Source organism: Schistocerca cancellata, chromosome 3 (genome assembly GCF_023864275.1).
Source record: "Schistocerca cancellata isolate TAMUIC-IGC-003103 chromosome 3, iqSchCanc2.1, whole genome shotgun sequence".
In the NCBI taxonomy this organism is placed as follows: domain Eukaryota; kingdom Metazoa; phylum Arthropoda; class Insecta; order Orthoptera; family Acrididae; genus Schistocerca; species Schistocerca cancellata.
Genome location: NC_064628.1, coordinates 4,547,843 through 4,565,499, shown reverse-complemented (window position 1 = coordinate 4,565,499; position 17,657 = coordinate 4,547,843). Strand labels below are relative to the sequence as shown.

The 17,657-nt window shown below is 42.7% G+C and overlaps 1 pseudogene; it reads left to right on the top strand.

Annotated features, from left to right (window-relative positions):
* The first annotated feature begins 324 nt into the window (after window positions 1-324).
* LOC126177346 (5S ribosomal RNA) lies at window positions 325-442 on the top strand (annotated as a pseudogene).
* The last annotated feature ends 17,215 nt before the right edge of the window (window positions 443-17,657 follow it).

Below are 17,657 nucleotides of genomic sequence, written 5' to 3'. Positions count from 1 at the left end.
TATTGCACTCATAGGATATTATGTTCTTTTTTTCGAATTGTGGAGTGCACATTTTTTTTTTTTTTTTTTTTTTTACGTTCCTGGACATTTAAAGCAAGTTGCCAGTGTTTGCATCATTTTGAAACCTCATCATGACCTGACTCAGTATTTGTGCAGATTTTTTGAGACAGTACGTTTTTAGAAACAATTTTATCGTCTGTGTGAAGTCTGAGATTACTATGAATATTGCCTGCAAGATCATTAATACACGACATGAGCGGCAAGGGTCCCAATGCACTTGCATGTGGCCCGCTCGAAGTTACTTCTGCATCTGTCGATGGTCTAAGCAACGGCCTTGCCGCAGTGGATACACCGGTTCCCGTCAGATCACCGAAGTTAAGCGCTGTCGGGTGTGGCCGGCACTTGGATGGGTGACCATCCGGGACGCCATGCACTGTTGCCACTTTTCGGGGTGCACTCAGCCTCGTGATGCCAATTGAGGAGCTACTCGGCAGAATAGTAGCGGCTCCGGTCAAAGAAAACCATCATAACGACCAGGAGAGCGGTGTGCTGATCACACGCCCCTCCTATCTGCATCCTCATCTGAGGATGACACGGCGGTCGGATGGTCCCAGTGGGCCACATATGGCCTGATGACGGAGTCCTTTGTCGACGGTCTCCATCCAAAATAACATGCTGCATCCTTCCTAGCAAGAAGTCCTCAATCCAGTCACAAATTTTCACTGCTACCCTGTACTGTCGTACTTTCCATAGTAAGCGTAGGTCTCGTGATGGGATAAAAGATTTCGAGCGCCGTCACAGGTTCTTTATAGTTTCGACATATTAATTTAGAGGTTGGAACCGTGAAGATTGTTGTAAATTTAATAATGGTGTGTAACTAATGTCAATGTATGTCAATACGTTGTGGAAAAGCGAGCAAACGTCCGCACTTGAACGTACGAGCAAGCTAGGACACATACTTCACATGCACCAGCAGCAGAAACCAACAGCTGACCGTACCACATATCCCATCTCATCTACCTGGCCGCTGCCCGACGCACTGAAGGTCGTAGTAGAGCAAATATTTAATTACGATAATGATGGAAGCTGCAGAAATGAACCAAAATTCATCCCATGGCTGGGACTCGAGCCCGGGCCTCCTTGGGTGCTAGACCGGTGTGTTAGCCATTAGACTCAAATGTCTCACGGAAAATTTAATTATGTTAAATATTTAACTGCTTTTATCGTAATAGTATTGTAAAAAAATTGGTTCGCCTACGGTTAATATAGGTTAAACAGTCAATTCTGTTTGGGGTGGTGTAGAGGAAAGTGATCATTTAATCACGTGTAACAGTCGCCTGTGAAAGGCAGATGATCAGTGATCTAGCAGAGATCGTGAATAGTTATTTGTTGAGAATATCGTCGATGAGCTAGTTTAATTTCAGATATCGATTTAGATGTTGGCAATTTTGATCAGTTAGTCGGTGTTATCAATTACTGTATACGAGTTCTGCAGTGTGTCTGCCTGTAATACATTTTGTTCCTTAAAAGAGGATCAGGGTATGTCAAGGGCAGCCAGCTTTTGATTTTCTGGTCGTAAATTTTTGAAAAGCTGAGCTACGACGTTGTGTATGGTAGATGTGACAATTGTTGCAGTGAATTTTATTGTTAGTGGTCACAGAAGCAATGAGTGACGAGTGATGGACTGTCATGCTGAGCAAAAGACGCACAAATTGTAGAGGCTGTCTGTGTTCTATGTTTCGAAAAATTAGATGTTTAGAGGAGTTGCAGTCAATCGCGGAACTGGACTATGAGTTGTGGTTCATGGTTATCCTGACGCGCACAAGACATTAATCGTCGTTGTGGTTGCCTGGTGGTTTTTGAGGTACACACGCTCTGAATTAACTAACTTTCCGATAATTTTGTGGTTTGTGTAGGACGCACACTCTAAGGTAAATGAGAGTTTTGCGCTTGTTATTGCTTAGGTTTTAACTCGCACTACTGGGTTAGTGGCGTAACAAATACGGTGTATGTACAGTCGAGCAAGTGTCTCGGTGGATGATTGATAATAGCCAGGAACCAGAACTTGCACAGCGTATACATTGAGCTTTTACTGCCCTCGAATGTGTGACTGCAAATGGCGTGGATAGTTATAACGTTGTTGCTTTGTTTCTTTGAAAGCGGTGCTGATAGCCAATAAAAGCGGGTTAAAAGCTGTGAGCTGTCTGGGGAAGTTAACCTTGCATTACTGCGCAACTGTTTCGCCAGGTATCCAGTCTAGCTTACCAAATTCCCAACCAGACTAACATTAATTATAATCTTTTAATAGTCATACGACAACAGAATTTAAATAAAAAGAAATAAATTAGTTTATATTTGGAAATTTATTTTAACATTGATAATTGAAATTTCAGCATATTAAATTTGATTCATAAATAAACTGGTGCCTTATTTAGGACTGAAAATGTGAGTTTGTAATCTTACGGAACACATCAAATATGGAGCCAAGATTGGGAGACTGCATACAACACTGCATTCACAAAACAACACACAAAGAACGTTGAAACATATGCAAGAGAAAATTAACCACTACCAACCGATTCAATTTTCACCCAAAGAAGTTACGTTCGTAGCACAATCCTGTCCGTCATGTAATTACGACACACTGGTATACTAAATTCATATTAACTCTTTGTGAAATCTTCCCGAAAAGAATAGCTGTGGGCTACTTTGACGATTACACCACATGCTTCACGTGGTCAACTTGGTTTACACAAAGAGTGTAACTCCACAATAATTTTGATAATTAAAATAAATTAGATCGAAAAGCAATTTACAAAAGAAAAACCTCGAACTGGTTACTATCGTCTTACTATTAACCTGATGGGTCAAACAATTGTATAAGCACGTGGTACTGGTTCCACAAAGTACACCCCACGTGGGTTGAACATAAAGAAAAGTTGCTATATTGAAAATTATTGTCAAGACGAGACGTTATAATCTCACGCACATTCGCATTTAAGACTGATGATCTTAGTTAGAGTTACTGATCAACACGTGGTTCCACTTTACTCACAAAGTAGTGACAAAGCAACTACCGGAATATATTCTGAACTTCACACGAGAATTACACTGCGCTGCAATTTAAGATAACATTAGATATTTTAGAGCTAAACCTGAAATAAAGGTGATTAAATTTTCAGTAAGGCTGAACTTAAGAAATCCATTGTCCTACGGACTTAGCAGACACGAGCTTAGCCGGAGATCTTACCACTTCAGACGCTCGCCACGGACAGACTGACCTGGTCCCTTTCTGACGGTGGCTCACAAATACAAACGGAAGTGGCCAGAGGGGCAGCTTCCTATACCAACATGACAAGAGACGCACAGGACCATACTAAGGATAGAAACCTCTTTGCTTTTAGAAAGCGTAGCTACCTGTTCCGACGTTGGTCCTACTGTTCTCTAGCAGACAGGTTTGTCTGCTACCCTCAAGCATGCAACTAGAAATACATTTGCTCATTCATCCTCTCACACAGAAGGGAAGGAGGATGACAGTATCTCATCATATACAGTATATAAAAGAAAGCGGATGTAGGTTCCGTATGAGACTGTGTGACATGAATTACATATAAACTGTGTTTTAAAGTGTAGTAGTGTGACAGATCGTTCTTGTTTATGTGTAAAAGTAACACGTTCCACTACTCAGTCTCCTCCCAGTTAGTCAGAAACGCCACAGTAAATTTAGAAGAGGAATTTATGCCGTAAATGACAACAGATTTAAGAAATTAACATGAAAGGAATCTAACAGAGACCTTTCATAGTTTAGTATCCTAGTGGAACCAATAAACACAAAAGCCGACGATAGCCATTGCTTGTTAGGATGACGTGTGACATTTTAAATAAGGACTGTTTGTGAAAACGAGTCAGCCAATATCTGAAGAGGTTGAGTTTTGCCTAATAATGTCATTTAATCTAAGATAAAAATGGTGGGGACAGTAGGTTTTTTGTTTTCAGTTTTTTGCCTTTCCTATTCCCGTTTCGTGTAGGATTAGTTTCGAGTCACTTGTTCAAGACAAAATTTCAAATTTTTATTGAATTTATTGAACTAAAAGTAAATAAAGTAAGGAGACAACCTTACCTTCATTTACTGGAAAGGACAGACTCGCAAATAGTTTTCAGAGTAAAGGATATCATTTTGATTTGCAACATATTCGAAACTGACATTCGTAAAGGTAATTTTCAGTAGTGTCAGAGATAAGGAAACAAGGAAAGTTACATTTCCCATAGGTCATCTGAACTATTCTTTTATCGAAATGATGTGGAACGAGTGATGGAAAAACGTTATGAACCCCTGCTTAATAGCTTTTCTGTCCGACTTTGGAGCGAAATAACATCACTTATTCTGCGTATCAGGGATCCGACAGTTTTTGGTAGGTTTACAGAATTATGTGACGTTAGATGTCTACGCACGGGTCATGAAATTCGCGTAAATAACGGACCGATGTTTGGCGAACGCTGTAATGGCGCCCGATAGAAACCTAGATGGATTCTACACGGGCCGGCCCTGTGGCCAAGCGGTTCTAAGCGGTTCAGTCCGGAACCGCGCTGCTGCTACGGTCGCAGGTTCGAATCCTGCCTCGGGCATGGATGTGTGTGATGTCCTTAGGTTAGTTAGGGTTAAGTAGTTCTAAGTCTAGCGGACTGATGACCTCAGATGTTAAGGGACTGATGACCTCAGATGTTAAGTCCCATAGTGCTTAGAGCCATTTGAACCATTTTTCATGCGGTTTTTCAAAATTATCGAGAGTTTCTTATCAGGGAACTACTTAATTATTCTTTGGAAAACATCATTTAACAACTCTTCTGCTGCTTTCCCTCTAATGGGATTTGTTATAACGCTAGCATCATCTACAAAAAGTACCAGTTCAGCTTGTTGAATGTGAAGTGGAAGGTCATTCACACATATTGGGTGCGGACTCAAAATTGAACCCTTGCGACTCCTGTGATTTCCCGCTCCCCCCCCCCCCCCCCCTCCAGTCACTAAAATTTTCTACCTTTCCGACTTTGTCTGAATTATTCAGCACAACCTATTGCATTCTATTGGTCAAGTATGATTCAAACCATAAACCAACAACGTGTAATGCCACCAATAACGTAAAATTAACTTTTTCTAAGAGAATATCATGACCTGTACAACAATCAAACACCTTGTAAAGATCGCAAAAAATACCGGCTGGCGATATATTGCAAGGGCCATTCAATAATTAAAGAGACAAATTGGTCTGGAGAAAAAACTGTTAGTAGGGAAAGTTTGGTACTTTTGTGCCTTTAAGTTGGCATCACTGGAATGAGTCCTGATCAGCTGAGCATCAGCATTTTTTTGTTTATAACCACAGAAATACACTTCAAGATGGCGAGTCCGCTTGAAACGTACACATTAGTTGAACAACGTTCTGCTACTCGTTTTTTACTTGCTGAAGGCGAGAAACCTGTGATACGAGGGCAGTTCAATAAGTAATGCAACACTTTTTTTTCTGAAACAGGGGTTGTTTTATTCAGCATTGAAATACACCAGGTTATTCCCCAATCTTTTAGCTACACAACACTATTTTTCAACGTAATCTCCATTCAATGCTACGGCCTTACGCCACCTTGAAATGAGGGCCTGTATGCCTGCACGGTACCATTCCACTGGTCGATGTCGGAGCCAACGTCGTACTGCATCAATAACTTCTTCATCATCCGCGTAGTGCCTCCCACGGATTGCGTCCTTCATTGGGCCAAACATATGGAAATCCGACGGTGAGAGATCGGGGCTGTAGGGTGCATGAGGAAGAACAGTCCACTGAAGTTTTGTGAGTTCCTCTCGGGTGCGAAGACTTGTGTGAGGTCTTGCGTTGTCATGAAGAAGGAGAAGTTCGTTCAGATTTTTGTGCCTACGAACACGCTGAAGTCGTTTCTTCAATTTCTGAAGAGTAGCACAATACACTTCAGAGTTGATCGTTTGACCATGGGGAAGGACATCGAACAGAATAACCCCTTCAGCGTCCCAGAAGACTGTAACCGTGACTTTACCAGCTGAGGGTATGGCTTTAAACTTTTTCTTGGTAGGGGAGTGGGTGTGGCGCCACTCCATTAATTGCCGTTTTGTTTCAGGTTCGAAGTGATGAACCCATGTTTCATCGCCTGTAACAATCTTTGACAAGAAATTGTCACCCTCAGCCACATGACGAGCAAGCAATTCCGCACAGATGGTTCTCCTTTGCTCTTTATGGTGTTCGGTTAGACAACGAGGGACCCAGCGGTAACAAACCTTTGAATATCCCAACTGGTGAACAATTGTGACAGCACTACCAACAGAGATGTCAAGTTGAGCACTGAGTTGTTTGATGGTGATCTGTCGATCATCTCGAACGAGTGTGTTCGCACGCTCCGCCATTGCAGGAGTCACAGCTGTGCACGGCCGGCCCGCACACGGGAAATCAGACAGTCTTGCTTGACCTTGCGGTGATGATGACACACGCTTTGCCCAACGACTCACCGTGCTTTTGTCCGCTGCCAGATCACCGTAGACATTCTGCAAGCGCCTATGAATATCTGAGATGCCCTGGTTTTCCGCCAAAAGAAACTCGATCACTGCCCGTTGTTTGCAACGCACATCCGTTACAGACGCCATTTTAACAGCTCCGTGCAGCACTGCCACCTGTCGGAAGTCAATGAAACTATACGAGACGAAACGAGAATGTTTGAAAATATTCCACAAGAAATTTCCGGTTTTTTCAACCAAAATTGGCCGAGAAAAAAAATGTGTTGCATTACTTATTGAACTGCCCTCGTATATACGTACTATAGAATGTCTAAAGTTTATGGTGAAGGTTGTATGAATCGTGCAAATTTTTACAAGTGGGTAGAACAATTCAAAAAAGTCGAGACTGAGTGACTGACGAACACCATTGTGGGCCGACCAGTTGCAGTTTCAACTGCCTCAGTTGTAAGTCGAATTGATGACATTATACGTACCGACCGCCGTGTGACTGTGGAAATGATACTTTAGAAGATTCAAGTTAGTACTGGTACAATTCATAAAATTATCTGTAACAAGCTAAAGTATCGCAAAACATGTGCAAGATGGGTCCCAAAAGACTTGACGCGGCTACACAAAGAAACAAGATTGAGATTATGCACAGAGCTAACGGAACGTTGTGAAAGAGAAGCTCAGCACTTCCTCAATAAAATTTTAACTTATGATAAAGCTTGGGTTCACTATTATAAGCCATTATCAAAAAGACAAAGCACAGAGTGCAAGCACACCAACTCACACATCCAGAAAAAATTGAAAGCCCAAGCATCAACAGGAAAAGTCATGTTGACGGTGTATTGGGATGATGAAAGTACAGTTTTTGTGATTATCTCGAAGAGCAGCGTACGATGGACAGCCAATAATGCTCGGATTTGCTTTTAAATGAGGTGAAGCCAGCCATGAGAGAGAGACGTCGTGAATCTCAGAGGAGAGGTGTGGTTCTCCAGCAAGACAACACACGTTCTCATGTTGCTCAACTAACCCGTGAAACCATCGAAAAAATGGACTGGGAAGTACTGCCTCATCCCCCTTACAGTCCTGATTTAGCACCTAGAGATTTCTTTTTGTTTGGTGCACTGAAGGAGGCATTACGTGGGAAGAAGTTCCAGAACAACGAGGACTTGAGAAAGTTTGTGGGAAACTGACATAAAGATAAAGAGTTCTGTGCAGCCGGAATTAAAAAGCTTGTAGTCCATTGGAATAAGTGCATAAATGTTCAATGGGATTATGTTGAAAAGTAGAAAAAGTATTGTTTTGTAAAAGTAAACGCTTTTTTCTCCAGACCAAATTGTTTTTTATTTATTTATTTATTTATAATAATTCCAATTCCAATCCCAAAGAAAGCAGGTGTTGACAGATGTGAAAATTATCGAACTATCAGTTTAATAAGTGACAGCTGCAAAATACTAACGCGAATTCTTTACAGACGGATGGAAAAACTGATAGAAGCCGACCTCGGGGAAGATCAGTTTGGATTCCGTAGAAATGTTGGAACACGTGAGGCAATACTGACCCTACGACTTATGTTAGAAGAAAGATTAAGGAAAGGCAAACCTACGTCTCTAGCATTTGTAGACTTAGAGAAAGCTTTTGACAATGTTGATTGGAATACTTTCTGTCAAATTCTGAAGGTGGCAGGGGTAAAATACAGGGAGCGAAAGGCTATTTACAATTTGTACAGAAACCAGATAGCAATTATAAGAGCCTAGGGGTATGAAAGGGAAGCAGTGGTTGGGAAGGGACTGAGTCAGGGTTGTAGCCTATCCCCGATGTTATTCAATCTGTATATTGAGCAAGCAACAAAGGAAACAAAAGAAAAGTTCGGAGTAGGTATTAAAATCCATGGAGAAGAAATAAAAACTTTGAGGTTCGCCGATGACATTGTAATTCTGTCAGAGACAGCAAAGGACTTGGAAGAGCAGCTGAACGGAATGGACAGTGTCTCGAAAGGAGGGTATAAGACGAACATCAACAAAAGCAAAACGAGGATAATGGAATGTAGTCGAATTAAGTCGGTTGATGCTGAGGGAATTAGATTAGGAAATGAGACACTTAAAGTAGTAAAGGAGTTTTGCTATTTGGGGAGCAAAATAACTGACGATGGTCGAAGTAAAGAGGATATAAAATGTAGACTGGCAATGACAAGGAAAGCGTTTCTGAAGAAGTAAAATCTGTTAACATTGAGTATAGATTTAAATGTCAGGAAGTCGTTTCTGAAAGTATTTGTATGGAGTGTAGCCATGTATGGAAGTGAAACGTGGTCGATAAATAGTTTAGACAAGAAGAGAATAGAAGCTTTTGAAATGTGTTGCTACAGAAGAATGCTGAAGATTAGATGGGTAGATCACATAGCTAATGAGGAGGTATTGGATAGAATTGGGGAGAAGAGGAGCTTGTGGCACAACTTGACTAGAAGAAGGGATCGGTTGGTAGGACATGTTCTGAGACATCGAGGGATCACCAATTTAGTATTGGAGGGCAATTTGGAGGGCAAAAATCGTAAAGGGAGACTAAGAGATGGATACACTAAGCAGATTCAGAAGGATGTAGGCTGCAGTAGGTACTGGGAGATGAAGAAGCTTGCACAGGATAGAGTAGCATGGAGAGCTGCATCAAACCAGTCTCAGGACTGAAGACCACAACAACAACAACAACATTGTTCCATGGGACCAAATTAAGGAGAAGTCTCCATGGTCATGGAACGAATCAATACATGATATTATAACACGATAGTAGAAACAGATAAAATGAAATACAAGAAACGTATTCAGGCGACAATTCATAAGTTTAAATAAAGAAAATCAACAATGTAACACTGGAATTTGCTTAATTTTTCAGCTCTTCCAGGAGCTCCTCGACAGAATAGAAGGAGTGAGCCATGAGGAAACTTTTCAGTTTAGACTTAAAAGCGATTGGGCTACTGCTAAGGTTTTTGAGTTCTTGTGGTAGCTTATTGAAAATGGATGCAGCAGAATAGTGCACTCCTCTCTGCACAAGAATCAAGGAAGTGCATTCCACATGCAGATTTGATTTCTGCCTAGTATTAACTGAGTGAAAGCTGCTAACTCTTGGGAATAAGCTAATATTGCTAACAACAAACGACATTAAAGAAAATATATACTGTGAGGGCAATGTCAGAATTCCCAGAGATTTGAATAGGGGTCGACAAGAGGTTCTCGAATTTACACCACATATAGCTCGAACATCCCGTTTTTGAGCCAAAAATACCCTTATTGAATCAGAAGAATTACCCCAAAAAATAATACCATATGACATAAGCGTATGAAAATATGCGAAGTAGACTACTTTTCGTGTTGAACTGTCACTTATTTCAGACACTGTTCTAATGGTAAATAAAGCAGCATTTAGTTTCTGAACAAGATCCTGAACATAGCTTTCCACAACAGCTTACTATCTATCCGAACGCCTAGGAACTTGAACTGTTCCGTCTCGCTTATAATATGCCCATTCTGTCTGATCAAAACGTCAGTTCTTGTTGAATTGTGAGTTAGAAACTGTAAAAACTGAGTCTTACTGTGATTTAGCATCAAATTATTTTCCACAAGCCACGAACTTATTTCATAAACTACATTATTTGATAATGCTTCAATACTACACACAAGATCCTTCACTACCAAGCTGGTGTCATCAGCAAACAGAAAAATTTTTGAATCACCTGTAACACTAGAAGGCATATCATTTACACTCCTGGAAATTGAAATAAGAACACCGTGAATTCATTGTCCCAGGAAGGGGAAACATTATTGACACATTCCTGGGGTCAGATACATCACATGATCACACTGACAGAACCACAGGCACATAGACACAGGCAACAGAGCATGCACAATGTCGGCACTAGTACAGTGTATATCCACCTTTCGCAGCAATGCAGGCTGCTATTCTCCCATGGAGACGATCGTAGAGATGCTGGATGTAGTCCTGTGGAACGGCTTGCCATGCCATTTCCACCTGGCGCCTCAGTTGGACCAGCGTTCGTGCTCGACGTGCAGACCGCGTGAGACGACGCTTCATCCAGTCCCAAACATGCTCAAAGGGGGACAGATCCGGAGATCTTGCTGGCCAGGGTAGTTGACTTACACCTTCTAGAGCACGTTGGGTGGCACGGGATACATGCGGACGTGCATTGTCCTGTTGGAACAGCAAGTTCCCTTGCCGGTCTAGGAATGGTAGAATGATGGGTTCGATGACGGTTTGGATGTACCGTGCACTATTCAGTGTCCCCTCGACGATCACCAGTGGTGTACGGCCAGTGTAGGAGATCGCTCCCCACACCATGATGCCGGGTGTTGGCCCTGTGTGCCTCGGTCGTATGCAGTCCTGATTGTGGCGCTCACCTGCACGGCGCCAAACACGCATACTACCATCATTGGCACCAAGGCAGAAGCGACTCTCATCGCTGAAGACGACACGTCTCCATTCGTCCCTCCATTCACGCCTGTCGCGACACCACTGGAGGCGGGCTGCACGATGTTGGGGCGTGAGCGGAAGACGGCCTAACGGTGTGCGGGACCGTAGCCCAGCTTCATGGAGACGGTTGCGAATGGTCCTCGCCGATACCCCAGGAGCAACAGTGTCCCTAATTTGCTGGGAAGTGGCGGTGCGGTCCCCTACGGCACTGCGTAGGATCCTACGGTCTTGGCGTGCATCCGTGCGTCGCTGCGGTCCGGTCCCAGGTCGACGGGCATGTGCACCTTCCGCCGACCACTGGCGACAACATCGATGTACTGTGGAGACCTCACGCCCCACGTGTTGAGCAATTCGGCGGTACGTCCACCCGGCCTCCCGCATGCCCACTATACGCCCTCGCTCAAAGTCCGTCAACTGCACATACGGTTCACGTCCACGCTGTCGCGGCATGCTACCAGTGTTAAAGACTGCGATGGAGCTCCGTATGCCACGGCAAACTGGCTGACACTGACGGCGGCGGTGCACAAATGCTGCGCAGCTAGCGCCATTCGACGGCCAAGACCGCGGTTCCTGGTGTGTCCGCTGTGCCGTGCGTGTGATCATTGCTTGTACAGCCCTGTCGCAGTGTCCGGAGCAAGTATGGTGGGTCTGACACACCGGTGTCAATGTGTTCTTTTCTCCATTTCCAGGAGTGTATATAAATAAGAAACAGCAGCGGCCCCAGCACCGACCCTTGGGGAATGCCCCACTTAACAGTGCCCGATTGGGACTGAACATCACTACCACTCTCAATATTGCTCAGAATTACCTTCTGCTTTCTGTTCTTAAAGTAAGAGGCGAACCAATTGTAAGCTACTCCCCTTACTCCATAGTGGTCCAACTTCTGCTGTAATATTTTGTGGTCAACACAGTCAAAAGCCTTCGTTAAATCTAAGAAAACACCTAGCGTTCTCAACCTTTTATTTAATCAGTCCAAAACATCACAGAGAAAAGAGAATATAGCATTTTCAGTTGTTAAACCATTTCTAAAACCAAACTGTACATTTGACAGCAAATTATGTGAATTTAAATGCTCCAGTAACCTTGTATATACAACCTTCTCGATAACTTTTGCAAACACTGACGGCGTAGAAATAGGTCTATAATTGTCAACATTATCCCCGTTTCCCTTTTTATAAAGTGGCTTCACTACCGAGTACATTAATCGGTCAGGAAACCGACCACTCCTAAAGAAAAAGTTACAGATATGGCTAAGTACTGGGCTAACATACATAGAACAATACTTCAGTATTCTGCTAGATATCCCGTCATATCCATGAGAGTTCTTGGTCTTTAGTGATTTAATTATTAACTCAATCTCCCTCTTGTCAGTATCATGGAGGAGCATTTCAGGTAACAGTCTCGGAACACTTTTTTCTAAGAGCGCTATATGATTCCCTGTTGGGACTAGGTTTCTATTTAGTTCACCAGCTATATTCAGAAAGTGATTACTAAATACTGTACATATCTGCGACTTATAAGTAACACGGACATTCCCACTACACACTGATTCTATATCCTCGACCTGTCTCTGCAGACCAGCCACTTCCTTTACGACTGACCATATGGTTTTAATTTTATCCTGAGACTTGGCTGTTCTATCTGCATAGCACACACTTTTTGCCTTCCTAATAACTTTTTTATGCACCTTACAATACTGTTTGTAATGGGCTGCTGCATTTAGATTTTGACTGTTTCTAACGTTTTGATATAATGGCCACTTTGTTCTACAGGATATTCTTATCCCTCTAGTCAGGCACCCAGGCTGCCTGTTTGTGCTAGTACCCTGTTTTAAACGTTCTAACGGAAAGCAACTTTCAAAGAGGCATGAGAAAAGTCTTGAGAAAATCATTATATTTATCGTCTACTGTATCAGCGCTATAAACATCTTACCACTCTTGTTCCTTGATAAGGTTTACAAAGGTCTCTACAGCAACTGGATCAGCTTTCCTAAAAAGTTGATAACTATATTTAACACGTGTTGCAGCACGAAAATATTTTAGAGTTAAAACTTGTGCATCATGATCTGAAAGGCCATTCACCTTTTTGCTAACAGAATGCCCTTCTAGTAATGAGGAATGAACGAAAATTTTGTCTATGGTTGTTATACTGTTCCCTTGCACTCTCGTTGGAAAGAACACGGTTTGCATAAGATTATATGAACTAAGGAGGTCTACCAGCATGCTTTTCCTTGCACAATCACTTATACAACTAATATTGAAGTCACCACATATAACTAACTTTTTGTATTTCCTATAAAGTGAACCAAGAACCTCCTCTAGCTTTAGCAAAAATGTTGTGAAACCGGAGTCTGGGGATCTATAAATAACAACAGTTAGAAGTTTAACTCCACTAAATTTAACCACACCTGCACAACATTCAAACACCTTTTCAGTGCAGTACTTTGAAACATCAGTTGACTCAAATGGGATACCGTTTTTCACATATTTACTTCCACATCCACATCCATACCTGACGGTGTGTGGCGGAGGATACCTCGAGTACCCCTATCAGTTCTCCTTTCTATTCCAGTCTCGTATTGTTCGTGGAAAGAAGGATTGTCGGTATGCTTCTGTGTGGGCTCTAATCTCTCTGATTTTATCCTTATGGTCTCTTCGCGAGATATACGTAGGACGGAGCAATATACTGCTTGACCCTTCGGTGAAGGTATGTTCTCGAAACTTCAACAAAAGCCCGTACCGATCTACTGAGCGTCTCTCCTGCAGAGTCTTCCACTGGAGTTTATCTATCATCTCCGTAACGCTTTCGCGACTACTAAATGATCCTGTAACGAAGCGCGCTGCTCTCCGTTGGATCTTCTCTATCTCTTCTATCAACCCTATCTGGTACGGATCCCACACTGCTGAGCAGTATTCAAGCAGTGGGCGAACAAGCGTACTGTAACCTACTTCCTTTGTTTGCGGATTGCATTTCCTTAGGATTCTTCCAATGAATCTCAGTCTGGCATCTGCTTTACCAACGATCAACTTTATATGATCATTCCATTTTAAATCACTCCTAATGCGTACTCCCAGATAATTTATGGAATTAACTGCTTCCAGTTGCTGACCTGCTATTTTGTAGCTAAATGATTAGGGATCTATCTTTCTATGTATTCGCGGCACATTACACTTGTCTACATTAAGATTCAATTGCCATTCCCTACACCATGCGTCAATTCGTTGCAGATCCTGCTGCATTTCAGTACAGTTTTCCATTGTTACAACCTCTCGATATACCACATCATCATCCGCAAAAAGCCTCAGTGAACTTCCGATGTCATCCACAAGGTCATTTATGTATATTGTGAATAGCAACGGTCCTACGACATTCCCCTGCGGCACACCTGAACTCACCCTATTTCAGAAGACTTCTCTCCATTGAGAATGACATGCTGCGTTCTGTTATCTAGGAACTCTTCAATCCAATCACACAATTGGTCTGATAGTCCATATGCTCTTACTTTGTTCATTAAACGACTGTGGGGAACTGTATCGAATGCCTTGCGGAAGTCAAGAAACACGGCATCTACCTGTGAACCCGTGTCTATGGCCCTCTGAGTCTCGTGGACGAATAGCGCGAGCTGGGTTTCACACGACCGTCTTTTTCGAAACCCATGCTGATCCCTACAGAGTAGATTTCTAGTCTCCAGATAAGTCATTATACTCGAACATAATACGTGTTCCAAAGTTCTGCAACTGATCGACGTTAGAGATATAGGTCTATAGTTCTGCACATCTGTTCGACGTCCCTTCTTGAAAACGTGGGTGACCTGTGCCCTTTTCCAATCCTTTGGAACGCTACGCTCTTCTAGAGACCTACGGTACACCGCTGCAAGAAGGGGGGCAAGTTCCTTCGCGTACTCTGTGTAAAGTCGAACTGGTATCCCATCAGGTCCAGCGGCCTTTCCTCTTTTGAACGATTTTAATTGTTTCTCTATCCCTCTGTCGTCTATTTCGATATCTACCATTTTGTCATCTGTGCGACAATCTAGAGAAGGAACTACATTGCAGTCTTCCTCTGTGAAACAGCTTTGGAAAAAGACATTTAGTATTTCGGCCTTTAGTCTGTCATCCTCTGTTTCAGTACCATTTTGGTCACAGAGTGTCTGGACATTTTGTTTTGATCCACCTACCGCTTAGAACTTTACTTTCGAATTCATTGAACGCCTCTCGCATAGCCCTCCTCACACTACATTTCGCTTCGCGTAATTTTTGTTTGTCTGCAAGGCTTTGGCTATGTTTATGTTTGCTGTGAAGTTCCCTTTGCTTCCGCAGCAGTTTTCTAACTCGGTTGTTGTACCACTGTGGCTCTTTTCCATCTCTTACGAACTTGCTTGGCACATGCTCATCTAACGCATATTGTACGATGGTTTTGAACTTTGTCCACTGATCCTCAACACTATCTGTACTTGAGACAAAACTTTTGTGTTGAGCCATCAGGTACTCTGTAATCTGCATTTTATCACTTTTGCTAAACAGAAAAATCTTCCTACCTTTCTTAATATCTCTATTTACGGCTGAAATCATCGATGCAGTAACCGCTTTATGATCGCTGATTCCCTGTTCTGCGTTAAGTGTTTCAAATAGTTCGGGTCTGTTTGTCACCAGAAGATCTAATACGTTATCGCCACGAGTCGGTTCTCTGTTTAACTGCTCAAGGTAGTTTTCAGATAAAGCACTTAAAAAAATTTCACTGGATTCTTTGTCCCTGCCACCCGTTACGAACGTTTGAGTCTCTCAGTCTATATCCGGAAATTAAAATCTGCACCCAGAACTATAACATGGTGGGGAAATCTACTCGAAATATTTTCCAAATTATCCTTCAGTGCTCAGCCACAACAGCTGCTGAGCCAGGGGGCCTATAGAGACATCCAATTACCATGTCTGAGCCTGCTTTAACCATGACCTTCACCCAAATTATTTCACATTTCGGATCTCCGTGAATTTCCTTCGATACTATTGCACTTCTTATCGCTATAAACACGCCTCCCCCTTCACTGTCCAGCCTGTCTCTGCGGTATACATTCCAATCTGAGTTTAGGATTTCATTACTGTTTACAGCTGGTTTCAGCCAACTTTCTGTCCCTAGTACTATGTGGGTTTATTAATGAGAGCAGTTCTGGGTCCTTTCTATAGACGCTCCTGCAGTTTACTATTAGCAGATCAATATTGTTATTCCCTGTTGCATTTTGCCTAGTCCTACCTTGCCGCGTCTCAGGAAGCGTCTTGTCGGGCCTAGGGAGGGAATTCTCTAACCTAAAAAACCCACATGTGCACTCCACACGTACTCCGCTACCCTTGTAGCCGCTTCCGGCGTGTAGTGCCGGCTACTTCCCCACACCGCAAAGAGCTCCTAGAAAAGCTGCCAGCCAACCTGTATCCTGGTAAAGAAAGCCTCTGAATTATCTCCTTATTTAAGAAGTGTTCAGATATACCAATAATTTCAGAGTCAACATCTATAAGCAGTTCACTAACTTTATCTCTAATACCTTGTATATTTGGATGACATATACTAATTCCCTCATTAATCGGATACCTAAGCTTTGTCGAAAGTGATTTCTTTGTTAGAGAGACTTGCCTTAAGCAGGAATACCTATCAGCTGACTTCAATCTAAAAAAGGTGCAGCTCTAACACCCACTAGTACAGGAATTTTCCCACGAGTGATCCCACCAACCCCACCTATGCTGTCACCTATAAGCTTTGCCAACCTCCCCTTCCCATACCTGTTGAGGTGCAGGCCATGTCTAGTGAAACCCGTCCTGCTGATAGACTTCAGCGACACCACTTAAATGTGACTCATGCCTTCTGTCATCAGCGCACCCCCAAGTCTCACGTTATTACCCCTGACGGCTGTATTAAGATGAGGCCGATCGTGACGCTGAAACAGTTCCACAAATTGCACATTCGTGTTGCCAGTCTGAGTAACTATGTTTTACAGGTCACCATCTATGTTATACTCCCCATCCCTATCAATACTATTACCAGCCCCACCCACAATCACTACCTGATCCTCTTTAGTAAAATCCCTACATAACCCCCCTATGTTAACAGTCACCTGAGCCAACCCTGCATTAGGCTTCACAATGCTGGTGACCTGGTACTCACTCCCCAGCACTTCCTGCAACTGCTGGCCTACACCTCTGCCATGAGAACTACCTAACAGCAGAACCTTCTTCTGTCTCTTAGACTTTGCAACTGTCCTAGCCACCGTAACTGCTGAGGTCTGCTGTGTACTTCCTACATCTACAGCTACTAGAGATTCCTCTCCACTAGACTCTGACAGTTGGTCATACCTATTGCTAACACCAATAGTAAAACTATCTGAAAATCTCCTTCTCCTAGCAGATCTCTTGCCAACAGCCACCTCCCATTCCCCAACCCCCTTCTCCCTCCTCATCCTATCTAGCTCCTCCTGTACGTTTTTCAACTGCACCTGAAGGGCACAGATCTTACGCTCCTGCTCCTCTATCAACTTGCTGTTGTCTCTTTAATTATTGAATGACCTTCGTATTATTTAAGGCTTGTACTATTTGATGAGTATAAATAGCATTCTCGGTCGAGCAATATTTATGGAATGCTAAATAAATTGTTTCCACTTAAAAAAAGTGTGCGACTACTCTAG